Source organism: Lagenorhynchus albirostris, chromosome 5 (assembly GCF_949774975.1).
Source record: "Lagenorhynchus albirostris chromosome 5, mLagAlb1.1, whole genome shotgun sequence".
NCBI lineage: Eukaryota > Metazoa > Chordata > Mammalia > Artiodactyla > Delphinidae > Lagenorhynchus > Lagenorhynchus albirostris.
Genome location: NC_083099.1, coordinates 128,413,388 through 128,428,780, shown reverse-complemented (window position 1 = coordinate 128,428,780; position 15,393 = coordinate 128,413,388). Strand labels below are relative to the sequence as shown.

Genomic DNA, 15,393 nt, shown 5'->3' with positions numbered 1-15,393 from the left:
AAGCCAGTGGATAAAAGCTTTTCCTTCCCACAGGCAAACAATTTTAAGATGCCAGCGGATGGAGCCCCTGTTGCTTAAAGTGATGATCAACTTTTTCCTCATTCCCTTTTACACTTTCCTCATCTCCCACTCCTGTTCTCTGGGATCTTGACATAAAGCAGAGAATCAGGAAATGAGATTAAACAATCTGACCATGTACTACACACTGTATGTTTTCTGTGGGAGAAAAAAAAAATTATAAACTAAGGAAACACCTCTCTAGGAATGAAGAGCAAAATATCAGCATTAAAGAATTTTATTTTTGGTGAAATATTTTTACATTAATTTACTTGTAAGAGCCCACCATTTGAATAATGATCATAATTCACAAGTAACAGTTAACTAATGTTTATATATTCTAAATACCTTATTTGTAGGCAAAGAGGCAACTTGCCTACTTCCTAGAGTCAGAACCTGGAAAGCTTAGAAGCTTTAGAACAGTTTGACAATATTACAGCAACAAGATTTAATCAAATTTACCTCCATTTGTATGCATGCAAATCACCATTCAACAGAAAACCTTTATCGTTTTCTGTCAGTTATTAGAAATAAATCATGTTTATTTTTGCCAAAATTTAGAATATATTGAAAATAACACAATCTTATAACAAAGTCTGTTAATTTTGATGTCTATTATCTAATAAGAAGCATATTTTCCATTGGTTTCAAAGAACAGCATTTTACTGCCTGTGAGAAAAAAAAAAAAATCTCAGGCATAATACAACATTTTCCAAAACCAAATTACATTAGTATTTTTCAAAAAAGTATTCCTTCATCTAAAGGAATTAGTTAATCAGAAGAAAATTAGTTCAATATATTTGCTTTAGCTTAAAACTGCTTTGAAACCTATGTTATTTTAAACATTTTTTAAGATAATGTCTACAGATGACAATAGCTCATTTGGGACATTTCTTTACCGTCAAACGTTGCCTTGACATTTTCTTCATCTGTGGCATTGTAGAAAAGACTACCCCTGAGGATATCTTACACTGCTCTGAAGGACAAAACACCCTGTTTTGTGAGATTTAAATTCATGAATTTTTATTGTTTCTCTTTCATCTGTCTGCCTCACTCCTACCAGAAAGTTTAAGATGAGGCAGCCTGTAGAAAAAAGGCTAGCAGACTAAAAGCATCTGGAAGGGGAAAGAAAAAAAAAAAGTTAGTGAATGTATGAAATAGCATTTTATAGGCTTTCTAATTCAGGAATTGTGTCCTATTCTTGAAATTCATCCAATTGGATAAGATTTCCTTTTATGAGTCTAAACCCTGACATCTATGCAAGGGGTAAGCATATAATTGTAGGATCTTCCTATTTCAGTAAAGGAAGGAAACTGCTCAGCCAGATGGACGTCAATTGCACCGGAATTGTTGCTGAAAAGCCCTTCACCTCAAGGGGGAAGGAAAATGTGCTGGTTGCTAAGCTACTGATAGGCTTTGCCCTTCCTCTGCTTAATGGGCAGTCACTCGGTCAAGGCACAAATGATGACGTTAAAGCCGACTGTTCCTTTTTAATTGAATGGTGACATAGGAAGTGGCTAAGTGTTTCCTCTAAATCAGCTATTACCCCTTGCTATTCTCTAACCTTCACTCAGGGGTGAAGGGTGGGAACACAGACACACCCTGGTGTAACGGGAGCCTGGAGATGCAAGGGATGGAAGATTTAGTAATGGCAAAATGAGCAAGTATGAACGATACATTTAGATACTAAAACTATGAAAATAATATAAAAATAATAAATTTTTCAATGTTTAAAGGCGCTTGTAGTAAAAATGTAGGGGGCAGGGGAGTCTATACAAAATACGCTGGTGTTTACGACTCCTACTTGTCCATGTAATGTTTCCTAATGGTAAAATATTGGGCAGACTTATCCTTGGGCTTTTGCTCAAATTTAACATGTCATCGCCCCCTGGGATTAACAAGGTCATCCTCAGAAATGAAAAGGCACAGCCTCAAGGCCCAGGATAGGCAGCTGCAACCTCCTGTGGTTAATTTCAATGTGTGTGATTTTTATTTCTTGTCCCTGCCCCACTCACACACAGCAGCATGTTCTTGTGCTTAAACTCTGGAGGCCACTGCTATCAAAGTTCTAGACTTTGCCCTCACAATTATTAGTCCTGTTTTACCCTTAGGTTTTTAATGAGTTAGTGAGGATTTTAAAACTCCTGGTTGGAGGAAGATTTAAGATGTGCCCTTTGCAGCTGAGTGGGAGAGAAGGAAGAAGTATCTGTAATTTTGGGGTACCTACTGTGTGTGTATATTGTGCTAAGAGCTGGGTCCACAGGAGGGGACAAAGGAAACGTAACGGCTACTATAAAGTTTATGGTCACATAAAATCTGAAACTGGACTCAGATTAGTGTCCCCAAGCTGATGTTATCATTGGGATTACATTTAATAAAAGTTGGGGAAAGGTCATTATTAAGGTACAGAGGGTGTTAGATGTACTGAGCTCTGGGATGGAAACTGTGTTTTACTTTTTTATTCTGTGAGAGAATATCTGTTGAAATTTACTAACTCTTTGTACTGGTGAAGGCATTGTCATCGTGCAGTAGCTTTCTTGCAGTTGTTTTGGAAAAGTTACTCAAGTAGTTATTGTAAGACCATTAGTTGTAAGACAAATATCTTTATAAAGTCCTAAGAATGGGTGACAAGACATTATTAAGGGCTGGACTTAGTGCAGATTAAGTTGGGTTATCTTCATATCCCTTTACATGCAGACCTTAAACATTTCTGTTTCAGGATTTACAATGTTGTATAAGCCTCAAGGAGTTACCTGGCTTTTAATGGACTGGAATTCTTTTAATTTGTGGTGTATAATTTTTAAAGTTTATGAAGATGACTGGTGTAGTTCTGACCTACACCAAATAGAAGGGAAGATGAATAAAACCATTGAGTCCTAACACACACACACACACACACACACACACACACACACACATCCAAACCCCAAGAGGGAGGAATGGGAAAGGAACACAGGGTTACTGCCTGTACCAATATGTCACAAGCAGATAGTTTGTTTTGGGCACCAAATAATGCTGATGTTTAAATGTCTCCTGATTCAGTCATTCTAGCACTCTGGGGGTATTTTGTGTGTATATAGGGGTAAGACAGAAACAACATTATTGGTAAATTAGTGGTGCCAGCTTTTTTTCTCATTTCTTTTTCTTCTAGGGAAATTGGTGTAGTTACCTCTGGTTATACCCATCCCAACATTATACTCTTATAATGCATCACATTATATGATAAGGAATATATATGGAACACCTACTATACACAGACACATACACACTCAGAGATAGTTTAGGCCTTGGTAACAGTGACAGATTTGTTCTTTGTCTTTATATTCTAATAATTGAGTTCGACAATGACTAATAAATAATAATTGTGTGATAAAAAATTCAAATACTGTTAAGTACTCTGAAGAAAGTTAAAGCAGGGCAGGTGCAGGGAATGATGAGGGTATAAGTTAGATAGATGGTCAGGGAAGTCCTTTTTGAGGAAGTGACATTTGAAGAGAAAGCTGAATGAATGCAAGAGAAGCTGCCATTTGAATGTCTCAGTGAAAATTATACCAGTGAAAGACCTCTCCAAGAGAGAGGAATCCAGCTAGAATATAGTAAGCAGATGAGATGGTGGCTAGAAATGAGATCAGAGGTATAGCCAGGGATTAGATGATGGAGAACCTTGTACGAGTGTTTTGTATTTTCTTCCTAATATTATGGGAAGCCAATTAACAGTTATATCCCTGGAAGTGAAATAATCTGATTTGTATTTTAGGAGAATGCTGGCTACTATATAAACAGTTCTAGAAGAACAAGAATTGAAACAGGAAGTCCAGTTAGAATGCTATTTCAGCAACTGAGGTAAGAGACGGTTTTAGTCTAGACTGGGATAATAATAGTGTAAGTAGATGGAAGTGGCTGGATTCTGGACTTACTTTGAAGATAGAGATCACAGGATTTTTAATGAGTTCATGCAAGGAGTACAAAAAGAGGTGCAGGTTCCTTTGGTTATCCAGGTATTACTTTGGTTTTGTGGTAGAAGAGGGGACTCAGAAATTGCTTGTATTTTAAGTTCCAGGTTGCTGGCTACGAACAACCAATTCAACTCTGATTCTGTTTGACATCATTTTGAAATGCTGGACTTCATTCTGGTTTCTATCTACAGGATACACAGCAGAGGCAGCAGGTATAGCCCACAACTGCTGTATTTCTGTGTTTCAGCAGGAACCCTGTGATTTTACTTCTGTGACTTGTGAAAACAAGAATAAGGCTCTTGAACAGGCTTAGCAGACATTCCAATCCCTTGTCTGTAATACAGTAGTAACTAGTACTGATTCTTTGGAATTAATAAGCATCCCTAGAGTCTTTAGACGTGAGGTTAAGGGAAAAAAATGATACATTTCTTGCGATTAGCAGAGTGGAAGTTCTAAAGTGTTTTACATTAAATACTAGAAACTTATTTTATTATGTGTTGGAATTTAGTACAACAGAACCCAACAATTACATGATTTGAATTGAGACTTTGCACCTCAGATTTTGAGCTTGAGTTAAAGTTGCTTTTTAGGCTATAAAAAGAGCCAGTCAACATTAGATTCCTGATTGATTAAAAAAAGAATATTTCAGGGTGTTCATTGTGCTTGTGAAGGACAGTTGACAGCCAGTATCAACAAAGAAAATTGGAGGAAAGTTGTCAATAGGACTATAGACAAGATAAGTCAGGAATGTCCTTAAAGGAGTTCTTACCACCAAATGGAATAAATATAAGTAGACATAGCATGGGTTTTTAGAAGGGTTATATAGCAGGAAAGCATTAGAGGGGAGATATAGCTGCAGAGGGACACTTTACATAAAAGGGTTGGGAGTTGGATATGTTCTATGGAAATGCCATTTGTAACCACTGCAGTCAGACCTAGACTAGGTAAACGTAAAGCAAGCTTATCTAAGGTATTTATGTGATCATTTCAAATACATCAATCGACATTAGCTCATAAGAGGTCACTACTATCAGAAGAAAGTGGGCTAGGATGTACAGTAATTATCATTATTCCGTTACTCTTGTTTCTAACAGATGTTCTCTATAAAGGGGACGAAGATGTACTTATATCACTCTTAAGTGATATATATGGACATATATAGTATTTTATTTTATTATTTATTTATTTATTTTACAATTTTTTTAACATCTTTATTGGAGTATAATTGCTTAACAATGGTGTGTTAGTTTCTGCTTTATAACAAAGTGAATCAGTCATACATATACATATGTTCCCATATCTCTTCCCTCTTGCGTCTCCCTCCTTCCCACCTTCGCTATCCCACCCCTCTAGGTGGTCACAAAGCACCGAGCCGATCTCCCTGTGCTCTGCGGCTGCTTCCCACTAGCTATCTATTTTAGGTTTGGTACTGTATATATGACCATACCACTCTCTCACTTTCTCACAGCTTACTCTTCCCCCTCCCCATATCCTCAATTCCATTCTCTAGTAGGTCTGTGTCTTTATTCCCGTCTTACACCTAGGTTCTTAAATTTCATATATATGTGTTAGCATACGGTATTTGTCTTTCTCTTTCTGACTTACTTCACTCTGTATGACAGACTCTATGTCCATCCACCTCATTACAAATAGCTCAATTTTGTTTCTTTTTATGGCTGAGTAATATTCAATTGTATATATGTGCCACATCTTCTTAATCCATTCATCTGATGATGGACACTTAGATTGTTTCCATCTCTGAGCTATTGTAAATAGAGCTGCAATGAACATTGTGGTACATGACTCTTTTTGAATTATGGTTTTCTCAGGGTATATGCCCAGTAGTGGGATTGCTGGGTCATATGGTAGTTCTATTTGTAGTTTTTTAAGGAACCTCCATACTGTTCTCCATAGTGGCTGTACCAATTCACATTCCCACAGGCAGTGAAAGAGTGTTCCCTTTTCTCCACACCCTCTCCAGCATTTGTTGTTTCTAGATATTTTGATGATGGCCATTCTGAATGGTGTGAGATGATATCTCATTGTAGTTTTGATTTGCATTTCTCTAATGATTAATGATGTTGAGCACTCTTTCATGTGTTTGTTGGCAATATATATATCTTCTTCAGAGAATTGTCTCTTTAGGTTTTCTGCCCATTTGTGGATTGGATTGCTTGTTTCTTTGTTATTGAGCTGCAGGAGCTGCTTATAAATTTGGAGATTAATCCTTTGCCAGTTGCTTCATTTGCAAATATTTTCTCCCATTCTGAGGGTTGTCTTTTGCTCTTGTATATGGTTTCCTTTGCTGTGCAAAAGATTTTAAGTTTCATTAGGTCCCATTTGTTTATTTTTATTTCCATGTCTCTAGGAGGTGGATCAAAAAGGATCTTGCTGTGATTTATGTCAAAGAGTGCTCTGCCTATGTTTTCCTCTAAGAGATTGATAATTTCTGGCCTTACATTTCAGTCTTTAATCCATTTTGAGCTTATTTTTGTGTATGGCATTAGGGAGTGATCTAATCTCATATTTTAACATGTACCTGTGCAGTTTTCCCAACACCACTTATTGAAGAGGCTGTCCTTTCTCCACTGTACATTCCTGCCTCCTTTATCAAAGATAAGGTAACAATATGTTTGTGGGTTTATCTCTGGGCTTTCTATCCTGTTCCATTGATCTATCTTTCTGTTTTTGTGCCAGTACCATACTGTCTTGATTACTGTAGCTTTGTAGCATAGTCTAAAGTCAGGGACCCTGATTCCTCCAGCTCCTTTTTCCGTTCTCAAGATTGCTTTGGCCATTCGGGGTCTTTTGTGTTTCCATACAAATTGTGAATTTTTTTTTTCTAGTACCATGAAAAAAGTGGTAGTTTGATAGGCATTGCATTGAATCTGTAGATTGCTTTGGGTAGTAGAGTCATTTTCACAATGTTGATTCTTCCAACCCAAGAACATGGTATATCTCTCCATCTATTTGTATCATCTAATTTATTTCATCAGTGTCTTATAATTTTCTACATACAGGTCTTTTGTCTCCTTAGGTAGGTTTATTCCTAGACATTTTATTCTTTTTGTGACAATGGTAAATGGGAGTGTTTTCTTGATTTCACTTTCAGATTTTTCATCATTAGTGTATAGGAATGCTAGAGATTTCTGTGCATTAATTTTATATCCTGCTACTTTACCAAATTCATTGATTAGCTCTAGTAGTTTTATGGTAGCATCTTTAGGATTCTCTATGTATAGTATCATGTCATCTGCAAACAGTGACAGCTTTACTTCTTCTTTTCCAATTTGGATTATTTTTATTTCCTTTTCTTCTCTGATTGCTATGGCTAAAACTTCCAAAACTATGTTGAATAAGAGTGGTGAGAGTTGGCAACCTTGTCTTCACCCTGACCTTAGTGGAAATGGTTTCAGTTTTTCACCATTGAGAATGATGTTGGCTGTGGGTCTGTCATATATGGCCTTTATTATGTTGAGGAAATTTACCTCTATGCCTACTTTCTGCAGGTTTTTATCATAAATCGTTGTTGAATTGTGTCAAAAGCTTTCTCTGCATCTATTGAGATGATCGTATGGTTTTTCTCCTTCAATTTTTTAATATGGTGTATCACGTTGATTGATTTGCATATATTAAAAAATCCTTGCATTCCTGGAATAAACCCCACTTGATCATGGTGAATGATCCTTTTAATGTGCTCTTGGATTCTGTTTGCTAGTATTTTGTTGAGGATTTTTGCATCTATGTTCATCAGTGATATTGGCCTGTAGTTTTCTTTGTCACACCCTTGTCTTGTTTTGGTATCAGGGTGATGGTGCACTTGTAGAATGAGTTTGGGTGTGTTCCTCCCTCTGCTATATTTTGGAAGAGTTTGAGAAGGTTAGGTGTGAGCTCTTCTCTAAATGTTTGATAGAATTCTCCTGTGAAGCCATCTGGTCCTGGGCTTTTGTTTGTTGGAATATTTTTAATCACAGTTTCAATTTCAGTGCTTGTGATTGATCTCTTCATATTTTCTATTTCTTCCTGATTCAGTCTTGGCAAGTTGTGCATTTCTAAGAATTTGTCCATTTCTTCGAGGTTGTCCATTTTGTTGGCATAGAATTGCTTGTAGTAATCTCTCATAATCTTTTGTATTTCTGCAGTGTCAGTTGTTACTTCTCCTTTTTCATTACTAATTCTATTGATTTGAGTCTTCTCCCTTTTTTTCTTGATGAGTCTGGCTAATGATGTATCAATTTTGTTTATCTTCTCAAAGAAAAAGCTTTTAGTTTTATTGATCTTTGCTATCGTTTCCTGCATTTCTTTTTCATTTATTTCTGATCTGATCTTTATGATTTCTTTCCTTCTGCTAGCTTTGGGTTTTTATTGTTTTTCTTTCTCTAATTGTGTTAGGTGCAAGGTTAAGTTGTTTATACGAGATGTTTCCTGTTTCTTATGGTAGGATTGTATTGCTATAAACATCCCTCTTAGAACTGCTTTTGCTGCATCCCATTGGTTTTGGGTCATCGTGTCTCCATTGTCATTTGTTTCTAGGTATTTTGATTTCATCTTTGATTTCTTTAGTGATCACTTCATTATTAAGTAGTGTATTGTTTAGCCTCCATGTGTTTGTATTTTTTACAGATCTTTTCTGTAATTGAAATCTAGTCTCATAGTGTTGTGGTCGGAAAAAATAGTTGATACAATTTCAATTTTCTTAAATTTACCAAGTCTTGATTTGTGACCCAAGATATGATCAATCCTGGAGAATGTTCCATGAGCACTTGAGAAAAATGTGTATTCTGTTGTTTTTGGATGGAATATTGTATAAATATCAATTAAGTCCATCTTGTTTAATGTATCATTTAAAGCTTGTGTTTCCTTATTTATTTTCATTTTGGATGATCTGTCCATTGGTGAAAGTGGGGTGTTAAAGTCCCCTACTATGAATGTGTTACTGTCAATTTCCCCTTTTATGGCTGTTAGTATTTGCCTTATATATTGATGTGTTCCTATGTTGGGTGCATAAATATTTACAATTGTTATATCTTCTCCTTGGATCGATAGCTTGATCATTCTGTAGTGTCCTACTTTGTCTCTTCTAATATCTTTATTTTAAAGTCTATTTTGTCTGATATGAGAATTGTTACTCCAGATTTCTTTCGATTTCCATTTCCATGGAATATCTTTTTCCATCCCCTCACTTTCAGTCTGTATGTGTCCCTAGGTCTGAAGTGCATCTCTTGTAGACTGCATATATATGGGTCTTGTTTTTGTATCCATTCAGCCAATCTGTGCCTTTTGGGGGGAGCATTTAGTCCATTTACATTTAAGGTAATTAGTTATCTGTATGTTCCTAGTCCCGTTTTCTTAATTGTTTTGGGTTCGTTATTGTAGGTCTTTTTCTTCTCTTGTGTTTCTTGCCTGGAGAAGTTCCTTTAACATTTGTTGTAAAGCTAGTTTGGTGGTGCTGATCTCTCTCAGCTTTTGCTTGTCTGTAAAGGTTTTAATTTCTCCATCTAATCTGAATGAGATCCTTGCTAGGTAGAGGAATCTTGGTTCCAGGTTTTTCTCCTTCATCACTTTAAATATGTCCTGCCAGTCCCTTCTGGCTTGCAGAGTTTCTGCTGAAAGGTCAGCTGTTAATCTTATGGGGATTCCCTTGTGTGTTATTTGTTGTTTTCCCCTTGCTCCTTTTAATATGTTTTCTTTGTATTTAATTTTTGACAGTTTGATTAATATGTGTCTTGGTATATTTCTCCTTGGATTTATCCTGAATGGGACTCTCTGTGCTTCCTGGACTTGATTAAATATTTCCTTTCCCATATTAAGGAAGTTTTCAACTATAATCTCTTCAAATATTTTCTCAGTCCCTTTCTTTTTCTCTTCTTCTTCTGTAACTCCTATAATTCGAATGTTGGTGTGTTTAATATTGTCCCAGAGGTCTCTGAGACTGCCCTCATTTCTTTTCATTCTTTTTTCTTTATTCTTCTCTGCAGTTGTTATTTCCATCATTTTGTCATCCAGGTCACTTATCCTTTTTTGTGCCTCAGTTATTCTGCTATTAATCGCTTCTAGAGTATTTTTAAATTCATTTATTGTGCTGTTCATCATTGCTTTTTCATCTTTAGTTCTTCTAGTTCCTTGTTAAATGTTTCTTGCATTTTGTCTATTCTATTTCCAAGATTTTGGATCATCTTTACTATCATTATTCCAAATTCTTTTTCAGGTTGACTGCCTATTTCCTTTTCATTTGTTAGGTCTGGTGGGTTTTTATCTTGCTCCTTCATCTGCTTTGTGTTTTTCTGTCCTCTCATTTTGGTTATCTTACTGTGTTTGGAGTCTCCTTTTTGCAGGCTGCAGGTTCATAGTTCCTGTTGATTTTGCTGTCTGTCCCCAGTGGCTAAAGTTGGTTCAGTGGGTTTTGTAGGCTTCCTGGTGGAGGGGACTAGTGCCTGTGTTCTGGTGGATGGGGCTGGATCTTGTGTTTCTGGTGGGCAGGTCCACGTCTGGTGGTGTGTTTTGGGATGTCTGTGGACTTATTATGATTTTAGACAGCCTCTCTGCTAATGGGTGGGATTGTGTTCCTGTCTTGCTAGTTGTTTGGCATAGGGTGTCCAGCACTGTATCTTGCCGGTCATTGAGTGAAGCTGGGTGCTGGTGTTGATATGGAGATCTCTGGGTGATTTTTGCTGTTTGATATTACGAGGAGCTGGGAGGTCTCTTGTGGACCAGTGTCCTGAAGTTGGCTCTCCCACCTCAGAGGCAGAGCAGTGACTCCTTGCTACAGAACCAAGAGCCTTTCATCCACACTGCTCAGAATAAAAGGGAGAAATAGTGAAAGAAAGACAGAAAGAAAGAAAGAAAGAAAGAAAGAAAGAAAGAAAGAAAGAAAGAAAGAAAGAAAGAAAGAAAGAAAGAAGAGAGGGAGGGAGGGAGGAGGGAGGGAAGGAAGGAAAGAAAGAGAGAAAGAAAGAAAGAAAGAAAGAAAGAAAGAAAGAAAGAAAGAAAGAAAGAAAGAAAGAAGATATAATAAAATAAAGTTATTAAAATAAAAAAATAATTATTAAGGAAAATAATTTTTTCTTAGGGAAAAAAAAAATAGGACGGATAGAACCCTATTACAAATAGTGGAAGCAAAGCTATACAGACAAAATCTCAAACAGAAGCATACACATACACACTCACAAAAAGAGGAAAAGGGGAACAAATCATAAATCTTACTCTCAAAGTCCACCTCCTAAATTTGGGATGATTCGTTGTCTATTCATGTATTCCACAGATGCAGGGTACATAAAGTTGATTGTGGAGCTTTAATCTGCTGCTTCTGAGGCTGCTGGGAGGGATTTCCCTTTCTCGTCTTTGTTCTCACAGCTCCCGAGGCTCAGCTTTGGATTTGGCCCCGCCTCTGTGTGTAGGCCTCCGGAGGGCTTCTGTTCTTGGCTCGGACAGGACAGGGTTAAAGGAGCAGCTGCTTCGGGGACTCTGGCTCACTCAGGCCGTGGTGAGGGAGGGGTACGGAGTGCGGGGGGCAAGCCTGAGGCGGCAGCGGCCGCCACGACATTGCACCAGCCTGAGGCGCACCGTGCGTTCTTCCGGGGAAATTGTTCCTGGATCCTGGGACCATGGCACTGGTGGTCTGCACAGCCTCCCCGGAAGGGGGTTGTGGATAGTGACCTGTGCTCGCACACAGGCTCCTTGGTGGCAGCAGCAGCAGCCTTGGCGTCTCATGCTCGTCTCTGAGGTCCACGCTTTTAGCCGCAGCTCGCACCCATCTCTGGAGCTCCTTTAAGCAGCTCTCCTAATCCCCTCTCGTTGAGCACCAGGAAACAGTGAGGGAAGAAAAAGTCTCTTGCCTCTTCGGCAGGTCCAGACATTTCCCCGGACACCCTTCCGGCCAGCCGTGGTGCACTAACCCCTGCAGACTGTGTTCACGCCGCCAACCCCAGTCCTCTCCCTGCGCTCCGACCGTAGCCCGAGCCTCAGCTCCCAGCCCATCCTGCCCCGGCGGGTGAGCAGTCAAGCATCTCGGGCTGGTACGTGCCGGTCGGCACCGATCATCTGTGCAGAAATCTCTCCGCTTTGTCCTCCGCACCCCTGTTGCTGTGCTCTCCTTCGCAGCTCCGAAGCTTTCCCCCTCCGCCATCTGCAGTCTCCGCCCACGAAGGGGCTTCCTAGTGTGCGGAAACCTTTCCTCCTTCTCATCTCCCTCCCACTGGTGCAGGTCCCGTCCCTATCCTTTTGTCTCTGTTTATTCTTTTTTCTTTTGCCCTACCCAGGTACATGGGGAGTTTCTTGCCTTTTGGGAGGTCTGAGGTCTTCTGCCAGCGTTCAGTAGGTGTTCTGTAGGAGTTGTTCCACGTGTAGATGTATTTCTGTTGTATCTGTGGGGAGGAAGGTGTTCTCCGCATCTTACTCTTTCGCCATCTTCCCCTCGTCTTCAGATATAGTATTTTAAGTTTTATTTGTTAAATACATTTATTTAAAAAGAATTATAGATTCCTTTGTTGAATTCTTTTAAACATTAAGGTGTGTTTCTAAGGGTCACATGGAAAAAGACACAGAAGAAAAATTCAGAGCTGTAGTGTTTCTGTATTTAATTTGCATTTCAGAAAATAGACCTGGAATTCAGATTCTACTTAGATGAGTCTTTTTCCCTTAGTCATTATAGTCTCAATCCATTTATTATACTTGTATCATTATAATAAAAATTAGAAAATCTATATTTTCATTCTAATTTAAATTAGAAATATCTGTTACTGCTATTTAATCCCCAAATTACTAATTTACTAGTTTACAAATTGTTCAAGGGCACACATTAAATGTTTAATATATTTAGGGAAATATGCTCAGAAATTTAATGAATAATATAATTTAATTCTTAAAATCACTCTATGAAGTAAATGATATCACCAGTCCATTATATACATGACAAAATTAAACAGAGAACTGAGATTTACCTAACCTAAATCAGACAAAATGATTCTACCTTCAGTTTTTTTGTTTTTTTGTTTTTTAATATTTAAGCATGTTTTATTAGTGGTACAATTTTTTTAAAATTTTTATTGGAGTATAGTTGATTTACAATGTTGTATTAATTTTAAGTGTACAGCAAAGTGAATCAGTTATGCAAATACATATATCCACTCTCTCTGTTTTTTTTTAAATTCTTTTTCCATATAGGCCATTACTGGGCATATACATGGAGAAAACCATAATTCGAAAAGATACATGCATGCCAATGTTCATTGCAGTACTATTAGCCAAGACATGGAAGCAACCTAAATGTTCATCAACAGAGGAATGGATAAAGAAGATGTGGTACATATGTACAATGGAATATTACTCAGCCATAAAAAGAACAAAATAATGTCATTTGCAGCAACATGTCTGGACCTAGAGATCGTCATACTGAGTGAAGTAAGTCAGACAGAGAAAGACAAATATCATATGATATCACTTATATGTGGAATCTTAAATAAAGGGTACAAATGAACTTATTTACCTTCAGTTTTAAAGTTTAACAAAAGCCTCAAGCCTCCCTAATCAAGCAAGACACATGTAACTTGCAAACAATTTCAATTGCTTAAAACACGTTTGAACATCATACTTAAAATCATGGACAAAGATTAATAACGTGCAAGTTCTATAGCTCATTATTAGAATTGCAAGTGGTTTCAGTGCTTCCAATTTATTTAGCTTTACTTTGGTGTCATTTAAAATAATATTTTGCATGTTTGAAATTATTAAATGTTGGCAAGTATAGAACCTATTTTACTATACTTGAACTCATTGCTGCCTTTGCTGTAAGAGTACCTGTTTATTCTAACATAATTTTAAAGTCTAAAAAGGAAAATTTCCTGAACAGATTCTAGCTAAGAGGAAGCCATCACACACACACACAAGGCAGGAAATAATGGCACTATTTAAAAACGTCTACATTCATAGAATATTGTCTTTATTCAATTACTCTTTCATTCAACCAACCATTACTGAACCCCCAGTAAGCACTTGGCTCAGTGCTAGACCTTGGAAGTAAAATGGAATTAGAATTATAGTTTGTAAATTATTACAAATAATGTAAGAAAAATTATGACACTCAAAAGGGTATTGATACAATGCAGTAAGGAGACATAAAAGGTATTAATCTAGAAGACTGGAAATTCTCCAAACATGCCCTGATAACCATGCCTTCCTTCTCTCCTTCCCTGAATACTTAAGGATATACATTAACAGAAACATTAGCAAACGACGCCATGCTGATTGAGTCATGAAAAATAACCCATGTGAAACAACTCTAGAAACCGGATAGCAGCACATGACTAAGTCCTAAGAACCTAGTTATGACTCTTTCCTCTGTGTTCATAGTCACAATGCTACCATTTTCAATCTTCTGTGAATGTAGTATGGAACTTGGAAAGTAAGATAAAAGAAGATGGCTTTCTTGGTAGGGAGATGCTGGCTTGTCTGGAGTAGACCTGGATCACATATCCATGTCCTGGAGTCTGAACAACCATATAAGAATCTCTACTCTGGAGAAGGAGTGACTGAGACAGGGGAGAGGGGAGGAGAAGGGAAATTTCCAGGCTGAGGGTGTTCTTCCCTACACTCCTTGAGAGCCAACTGGAAGGTAAACCTAACCTATCTAGAGTGGAAGAGAGAGCACAGATGATGACTGCTAGAAGTTATGGAAAAGAAGTGATATATGAATGGAGTTTTGGGTAAAAATAAGCTTTGATGAAGCATTCATAGATTGGGAGGGGAAAAGTGGCAGGCAGAAGGGGATTTAATTTTCCATGATTAGATCATAAACTGCAAAGTATGTGTACTTAAAACAGGAGAGGTAAGCTGAGGACAGACCATCAACAACTTTACATTGAAGGTAGAGTTTTATGCATCTGATACTTTTGCAAACACTGAAAGAATTTAAGAACATAAGTAACATGTGTCAAATTACTTTTCTTACATTACATTTAATATCTATATATGTATTTATATAATATAAAACACTTTTATATTTTAAAAGATATAAAACACTTTTCCATATGAAATTATTTCTAAAATATACTTCAGCTTATAATAATTAAAGAGAAATTCCTTCAAAAATTTTATTAGTCACAAAAAGTGTAATTTTCACTGCAATTTTTCACCTATCCGGCATGATGATGAAGTTTATTTACATTAGAAATTTCAAGTGAGTTAAGTTCTTCCAAAATTCCAATTAAAGAAAATAATATATATATATCACCATTGAAAACATTCAAACTAAAATTTTCCCTTCCCTCCTTTCTTCCTACCATCATTTTTCCTTTTATCCACCCATCTTTCAAGCAATATTTCTGAGCATCTATTTGTATCAAATTGGGAAGCCCTTGTAAAAGACAAGTCCTTGATCTCATAG

The 15,393-nt window shown here is 37.2% G+C and overlaps 1 long non-coding RNA gene across 1 annotated transcript; it reads left to right on the top strand.

Moving 5' to 3' along the window:
* The first annotated feature begins 1,639 nt into the window (after window positions 1-1,639).
* LOC132520687 (uncharacterized) lies at window positions 1,640-13,293 on the top strand. The gene is made up of 3 exons (XR_009540602.1): window positions 1,640-1,721; window positions 3,815-3,900; window positions 13,176-13,293. It is a non-coding gene; the product is annotated as an uncharacterized LOC132520687 (long non-coding RNA).
* Window positions 13,294-15,393: the final 2,100 nt, after the last annotated feature.